Source organism: Rutilus rutilus (genome assembly GCF_951802725.1).
Source record: "Rutilus rutilus genome assembly, chromosome: 8".
Classification (NCBI taxonomy): domain Eukaryota; kingdom Metazoa; phylum Chordata; class Actinopteri; order Cypriniformes; family Leuciscidae; genus Rutilus; species Rutilus rutilus.
This window is the reverse complement of record NC_140222.1, coordinates 12284345-12293305: the sequence shown is the minus strand read 5'-3', so window position 1 is coordinate 12293305 and position 8961 is coordinate 12284345. Positions and strand designations below refer to the sequence as shown.

General features: G+C 36.3%; 1 long non-coding RNA gene across 1 annotated transcript; it reads right to left on the bottom strand.

Annotated features, from left to right (window-relative positions):
* Positions 1 to 6260: 6260 nt before the first annotated feature.
* On the bottom strand, positions 6261 to 7196 carry LOC311296242. The gene is made up of 3 exons (XR_014628538.1): positions 7080 to 7196; positions 6905 to 6966; positions 6261 to 6341 (listed from the first exon to the last, which is right to left on the bottom strand). It is a non-coding gene; the product is annotated as an uncharacterized lncRNA (long non-coding RNA).
* Positions 7197 to 8961: the final 1765 nt, after the last annotated feature.

Genomic DNA, 8961 nt, shown 5'->3' with positions numbered 1-8961 from the left:
TCTATCATATTAATAATCAAATACAATATCAAACATATATCATATGTTGTTAAATCATTTCTATTTTAGTATGTGTCAAATTAATGTAGCAGTAAAATATTATATTTAATATATTCATTTAATGTACATTGATATTAATAATTAAAACATTTCAAATAAAATAAGAAAATAAAATATTAATAACTTGAATACATTATCAACGTGATATTTATTAATTATAATATAAACCTTTTATTCAGTATTTTTCATATCCACTTGGACATGTGATCCATTCGTGGTCTGAAATAGCGTAGGGATCTTGTAATGTCTCACCGTTACTGAGAGTTAATGTCTTAATATAATCGGCAGAATCCGCAATACCTAGACTTCCAAAGTAATTGATGCTAGCCATTTCCTCACTGTCACACACCTAGCTGTCACACGTCTCATGTCTTGTACAGTATGTTTACAGTATCAGATTTCTTTCATGACGTAGCCTTGTCGTAAACATTTAAAGGGTTAGTTCACCCAAAAATGAAAATTCTGTCAGTAATTACTCACCCTCATGTTGTTCCAACCGCGCAAGACCTTTGTTCATCTTCGGAACACAAATTAAGATATTTTTGATTAAATCTGAGAGCTGGCTCACTCCTCCATAGGCTTCTAAGGCATTATAACTTGCTGGCCCAGAAAAGTTAGTAAAGACATCGTTAATATAGTCCAAGTGACTCCAGTGGCTCAATCTTAAGTTTATAAAGCGATGAGAATACTTTTTGTGCGCAAAAAAACCAACAAAAATAACGACTTTATTCCACTATTCATTTTCTTCTCTCTGGGCCTCAAGTCTTTTCACGTAGTATAACTGTAGTATAACACGTAGTATATCTTTATAAACTTAAGATTGAGCCACTGGAGTCACTTGGACTACTGTATATTAACAATGTCTTTAATACATTTTCTGGGCCAGCAAGTTATAATGTCTTAGAAGCCTATGGAGGAGTGATCCAGCTCTCAGATTTAATCAAAAATATCTTAATTTGTGTTCCGAAGATGAACAAAGGTCTTACGGGGTTGGAACAACATGAGGGTGAGTAATTACTGACAGAATTTTCATTTTTGGGTGAACTAACCCTTTAAGATAGAAAGGTTCAACAACCAACAAAACCAGGTATTTTCATAAATTCATAGGGTATGTCATATTTCTATGATTAGCAAACTTAGTTCATCCAGAGACCTGATGACTAACGTTACAACTTGGCCTACTGGTCAACTGTTGTTAATCAACGTTTTGCATAATGTTATATTAATATGCAAATAAAACACAACCTAAAATTGCAGTTTATTATTGAGTCAACAAGAATTCACAAACAATGTGACATCTTCGTTAATTACAATGGTTGATTAACGTTACAATCTTCTACAGGTGTTAAGCCGAGTTCTAACGTTACATGACAATAATTGCATGCACCTCCAAGTACTGTTAAAAAAAACGATATAATATTCTTTGTGGGCTTCATTAATGGTGATCAATAATTGGGCAGAACAGATTTTGTAGACTACCTTCAGAGATTTGCATCCACCTCTTTTCTCAGCATAAATGACTGTTGCCTCACGTGAGGTGCGTGCAGAACTCGGCATAACACCTGTTAGCAGTTTTGCCCCCTGAATGTGCGCGTATCCAGTATTATTTGTATACAAGAAACCCGTCTACAGTGCTGGTTTAGACCCTACTCTGAAGTAAGAGATAAATTAGTTCCTCCAGAAGGAGTTCGTAGAACTAAAATCGTTCCTAGTTCCTGCGGTGCGAACACGCCAAAATCCGGGAACTTCAGCCAATAGTTCTAGGAACTATGAAAAGGTTCCTCCGGTGCGAAAGCCCCGACTATCAGGGAATGTTAATCTCAGAACTCCGCTAATGTTCTGGAAAGGTTCTCTGAGGGTTATTCCAGTAACAGTAATAGAATGATTGTTCTCCAATTGTTAGCACAAAAACTTTATTTATACAGCGTTCATGGAACTTTTTTCCTGAAAAGATTTAGTTGGATGTTTGTCTAACTTTTTTTTTTTTTTTAAATGTTGCTCCTTGAGTTGCTACTGTTGTGGCAGATTTAAAGTCTCTGGTTCAGGTCTCAAAAGACTCTCTCAGAGTTGGAGTTCCAGGTCTCAGAAGAATGAACTTTATTTAACAATTCAACAAAGTGAGATGCCTGCTGTTCATCTGATTTACAATGGTCAGCCTTCAGTTCTTATGCCTTTTTCTTATCGCTAGGTACCCAATGAGCATCCGTACAGTTATCTTTTTCTTTTTGCTCCTCCTCGAGATATCGCCACCGTTAGAAACATCTTCCCTGAGGCCTTCTTTCTATTGGTGGAGAATCTCTGAACATACGCCTTTTTTTAAAAAACATCTCATATTACATATACTTTTTTGAAAACCTATCATATTACATGTTTTGTAGTACCTCCTTGTGCCTTTCACCATGCCCACCTTCCCGTAAGATATATTGTACAGAGCTTTTGGGTACTTTTCCATCCTTACAAACCCTGTGACCTAGTTTTCTACTTGACATTACAACACATAGACTTTTGCACAGTATGTTGAGTTTTGATGCTGAACAGCTCATTTAACCAACAAACCTCCCTTGTTCAACCAGCTTTGTTAAACTGGTGTTTTTACCAGGAAAAAAATATACATTTCACACTCCACGCTGATTGTCTTCACCCTTGAATGGTCTGGTTAACAAAGTTTTGTGTTTAAAAAAGGCAGTTAAAATCCTTGATCTGTGAAATATCACCATTGTGTCCTTGACTCTGAATCTCAGGAACTGAACCTGTAAAAACTGCACTGAAAGACATTGTGTATTGTCAATTGAAGCAGCTATGAAAATGCCAAATGTCATTGTATTGTATTGTATATTCCACAACTGTTACTGCTGCACAAGCATTTTAATGGTGTTAAGCACCTGAAGTTCATGATAAAACAATATTTTTATTATAGATTTCATACATGTTGAAATGTGTAAAAGTGAGTTTTTCTTTGTTACAAAAAATCTGTAAAGTGCTTCATTCTGCCTTTTGTAAGTATTGCTGATTAGTTTTTTACGGTGAAGTTCTTGTATTTGATGTGAGGATGATGGAGACCTGTGGAGCTTTCAGGGTAGACTACTGTGACATTATCCCTCTATTTACCTCCATTTTGTCTTTTTCAGTTCTTAACTTTTTAACTCATGTAATTGTGAAACTCCTCTTCAAAGTTTCACAAGTCACCTTGTGCAGAATATTTTTTTTATATTTTGACTTTTTTTTTCTTCTGAAACTGCATTAGCCAAAGAAAAAGTGCCTAAAAATTAGCCTGTAAACACATTTTCAAACAATGTAAATAAACTTAAAAGATCTCTGTTCATGTGATAAATGCCATTAAAACGGATCTGATCATAACTCATAACTGCTGCAAGCTGAATTTGTCATGATTTTAGAGCTTGTCATCACAACTGAGCTAAACTAACATAAATTGAGTGATGATTTTTCTACATTTAACACTCAAAATCTTTAACCTTTACTCAAGCAGTTGATTCAGTAATACTAACACTTTCTCTTCTCTTCTATTCTCTTCTCTATAAAAAAAAAAAAAAAAAAAACATGTACTGCGTTAGACTAAACTGAGAAGGGTCATAGCACTTGCATATTGTTGTCCTACTGTTAGTTTAACTGCTTCTATTCTCATTTGTAAGTCGCTTTGGATAAAATCGTCTGCTAAATGAATAAATGTAAATGTAAGCTAACTTGCTGTTCAACCTTAGCAATATACACAATGTCTAATCAACTGCAATTTCAAAATAACAACAACAACAAAAGGTATTTCTGGCCAACTTGGTCAATTTGCTCCTGTTAGATGTAATACTTTTGGGCAAAAAGTATCTTTTTATATTTTATTGACACCATTCATTTGTAGTATATTAGATGTTTCATAGTTACAGATTTTTGGGGGGATCTTAAATCATTTGAGACACACTACTGTCTCCTGAAATACACACTCACAACAGACATCAACACACAGTAACACCACATGTTCATGCAGAATCTTTTTGTTCATCCATCAGATCAAGCCACATGTTTTTACAGAAGTAAAAGAGAGAGACATATAGATGAGTAATTAGCAGCTATGTTTTGCACTAGAAATATACATATAATTGATAAAACTGTTACAACTTTTGAAGTTTTTCAGGGACTATTTCATCAGTCCATCTCTGAATATAACAAGTGAACGTTCCCATAATGACCATGCTGTATGTCTACTGGGATGTTTTGATCATTAAACTACAACATTGAAACCTATAGTAGGATTTTGAGCTGGTTTTGTGCTGCTGGTGAGGTTTACTATCATGACGGAATAGCTAGCATTACATGCTAAGGCAGAGCTGATATAATAAAATGTAAAATTACATTTTTATGTAATCTATGAGTAATTGAGTTTATTATTGTTCAAACTGGGCAACAGGGGCAGTGCAAAATATCCAGCATGTACATCTGTGTGATAATGACAAAAAAAAAAAATCTTTGATTTTGTAAGGCCTGATTTTGTCCAACGTCAGTTTCCGATAAACTGGTGAAGGTTTCTACGCATTACTGTCTTTTCAGCATGGCAAAGTAATTTAATTACCTCTTTGTTTCATCTGACCCCAAAAATGAAAAAGGTTTAATTGATGTTTGTTAATCATAAATTTAGGTGAATGTTTGATTATTCTATGTAACTCTTTGTTTAAATTGCATTCGTTCATCCGGATACCGAAAACGTTTTGAGTCTCGCACCGGCCAGGTATACGATCTCTTAAACATAAGCTCATCAGTCTTGGTCATTAGACAGAGGCAACTGACTAATATTCTAGACGGCCGTACTCCACTTTGCTCATTCTAGATTATATTATTTAGTCCCCATAGATCTGAACACACTTAATTAAGGTTAGATTATATCTAACCAAAGGTCAAGACAACAAACAAGCTGACCAACTTAACTACTTCTAATGGTAACTTTGTATAATCATGCCACGGTTTCCCACGTACACTTAGTTAGAATAATATTACAGTAATCAGAGGTTGAGGCTCACCCTATTTAGATTGGTCTAACATCACACTGTTGCTCTAAACACAAAGCCCATTATTAGCCTCTTCAGTCTAAGTATACATTGATAAATGGCAATGTGTTAGGCGGAGCTCTAAAACTTCAGTTGGCGTGCGCCAATGCTCCACAAAACTGAGCGTTAGTCTGTTATTAACCTGAGCGTAGACTTAAGGTGTTATGGACTTAACGCAATCTACTAGAATCATTCATTTCAGAGTAAGTCAAAATAAATCCAAATGTAACAATTTATTATTAGTCAGATAAATGTATCATTTCAATTACATAATCAATTCAAAGATAATCAATACAACAACATCAAATGCTCAGGGATAAAGAGTAAAAGATGTATAGGCTACAGTGGCTATCACGGGCTGTTCTCATTACAAATCGCCCCGAGCCTCTGGAGACATTTCTTTATATACTCAGACCAAGACAACACATCCCCCAATGTAGGGAATGAACTTATAATAGGAATTTGCAATGACTAGAGTTATAGACATGGCGGGTTCACACCTCGAGGAACAGGAGGTAGCTTGGATGAAGAACCCTGGGAAAAAGTGCACGCCCAGTAAGCAAAGTATCTCTAAACCCTTATTACCATTTGGTTTACTTGGAGATGAGACCACTGTACCAGTCGCACTGAGATATTTCAAATGATACCAAACATGACTGTTAATTCACTTGTATTGACATAGAACATTATAATTTAATATTTAATATTTCTAAGTGAAGATAATTATGTGTAAAGGGAAGGAAGTGAGGGATAAGGAACAAATGTTAAGGAAGGACATTAGGGAAAGAAGCTTCACTCTGTGGGGTGCGGAGACAAACGGCAGTGTGTGTTTGTGGTGTCCATATCTCAGGAGATCAGAGTATCTGAGCTTCTGTTTGTCTTACAATTTACAAAACAAACAGAAGCTCAGATACTCTGATCTCCTGAGATATGGACACCACAAACACACACTGCCGTTTGTCTCCGCACCCCACAGAGTGAAGCTTCTTTCCCTTATGTCCTTCCCGGGGGGGGGGGGGGGGGGGGGGGGTCAATGTTTAATAATGAACGTAAGGTAAATTTCCATGGTAAGATTAAAAAAACATTCTCTGGATGCTATTAGAGCACCACTATATTAAATAAATACAGAGCAACAACATTTTAAACAATACAACAACAAGCCATGTGCATATGTGTATTTGATCATCGTTTTTTGGGAATATTTTCATACACAGCATCCGTCTTTGATTTCTGCAAGGGAAAATATACTCAATCAGGAACATTGCTGATACAATAGAAATTTAATAAAGAGCAAGTGAGGTTTCACTGTGCAAAGCTTAATGTTTTGTTTTGTTTTGAAAAACTGTACAGAACAGATGCTAACATGAAGCAGCAAGAGGAAATGACATCAATCATGACTTTTCAAACCGTTAAATTATCAAACAGTTTAAGATCTGCAGGATTGTCATGACAGCCTGTGCTGAGAATGACTGTCTTTCACACAACAGCAACAGCAGAGACACTTGTTGCATCACGTCTACAAAGAAACCAATGGCTGCTAAAGCTGCATCTAACCTCAAAGACAATCTAAATGGTATAAAAGCTGATTTTTTTATGGGTTATTTAAAAATAGCAAATCACATTGCATATGATTTTAAACAAAAGATAATTTAGGCCACAGATCACATAATGAGCAAAAATAGAAATAGAAATCGTTTTCAAAAAAAAATTTAAACCACAAACATAACCGTCTTATGATGCAAACTTCAATCATCAAACTTCAATCACACTAACTGACTGCAACTACTTCTTACCTTTTGTCGTGTTGTTGGTTTACTCAATGCTGTATCAGTTCTGTCTTCCTCCTGGGTCTGAACTGTAGTAAGAGTTACAGTATGACATAAATGTTAGGACAGTTGTTATTATTATATAGAAATGTCTGTCTTAAAAGATAAAGATGTGCACAGATGAATTGCTTGCTCCTCTGACCTGTTTTTCTACATTTCTTGCAGATGCAGAAGATCACGACTATAACAACAATCATCAGAGATCCAGCAGCAGCAGAAGAGATCAACACTATGTACAATAAAGGTAGGCCTTGATCTGTAATGGACAAAATGAGCCATTAGTGTGAGTGAATCTGTCCGTCTGATCTACAGCTAACACTATGAAACATCCGTACTATATAACTGAGAGTAAATCAACATTAATATCCTCATACCTGCACATGTGTGACAGAGTGTGTTGATGTCCAGATGTGTGGTCTGGTTGCTGATGGGATTGTTCAGCACACAGCTGTAGGTGTTTTTATCCTGATATTCCACCTCCAGAGGTAGAGAGAGACTGATGCTGAGATCACACACACTGATGCTGGACAATACACTGATTCCTGCGTACCAGGAGAGAGTCGCATCACTCACATTCACCACTGATGAACACACCAAGGAACAATTTGATGATGGTGATGATGATGAAGAACAATATCTGGTAATATTAGGAGTGGGCAGAGGAGCTGGAAAACATGACAGAATAAAGAGAGATATGATCTTATTTTCAGTGTAGTGTGTTGACAATCAGCGAGTCTTTCTGTGACTCGCTGTAACAATAAATTATTAAACATATCAGTATGTAAACATTTTAAGAAATATTCAAAGTTAATTACAAGTTAAGCTCAATCTAATGTATTTTTAGCATAATGTTGATTACCACAAAAAAAAAAAAACTATGTCCAACAGAAAAGCAAAAATCTGTTACAGTGAGGCGCTGAATGGGGCCGATTAAAAACTCAGTGTTTTAGTTGTGAAGGACGAGACATATGAGCTCTACTCACTATAGACAGAAACACTGAATGTTTTTGACGATCGTTTCGCTCCCCTTATCTCTAGTTTATAAACTCCAGTATGTTCAGTTCTGGTGTTTGTGATGGTCAGAGATCCAGTTTGATCGTCCAACTTCAGTCTGTCTCTGAATCTCCCATCAGGAACACCATCATATGTGGAGGAGATTCGGTTCTCTTTGCTGATTTTAGATATCAGAGAGTATTCAGCTCCATATTTCCACAGTATGTCTTCGTCTTCGGGTATTTCTGTAAGATCAGAGTTTAGAGTGACAGAATCTCCCTCCATCACTGACACTGAATCACCAAACACACCTGGAGAACATGAACAAGATCAGATTAATTCTTCTTCTGATGGTTTACAAACCAGAGGTCAGTTGCACCAGCTGGACGTACACTGTATCTCACATGTGAGACTAAATCTTACAGTCAAAGGTGTAAAGTTAAAAGTCATGACTTGTTCGGACAAGATTACTTTCATGTCAGTGAATTAATTGTTACTGCAGACGTCAACTGTAATGTTTATGGTTAATTTGTGCAGGATAATTGAGATGTGTGTGCCGAATACACACTGCCGACAGATGTAACTGACCCAACTTTCTCGACTGTCTGTAATAGCTATCACTGGTGCTGCTCTTCAGTGGTTAACTTCATATCTATCGGATAGACAGCAATTGGTTAGGATAGTTGAGAATCGATCCAGTACCATCACTATTTCTCATGGTGTACCTCAAGGTTCTGTACTTGGTCCTCTTTTATTTCTCATTTATGTGCCGCCACTAGGACAGATCATCAGACAGCATGGTCTCAACTTTCATAGACGCTGATGATATTTAAATTTATTTCACGGTTAAACCTAACTCAGCTTGTCCACCCGCGTCTGTTATCTCTTGCCTTCAGGAACTTAAAACATGGATGTCTGATAACTTCTTACAACTTAATGCTGGCAAAACTGAAATCCTGTTGATTGTCCCTAAATCACAGAGTTTACCCCAGCATGGCATTTTCATTGATATTGATGGTGTCCAGATTAGG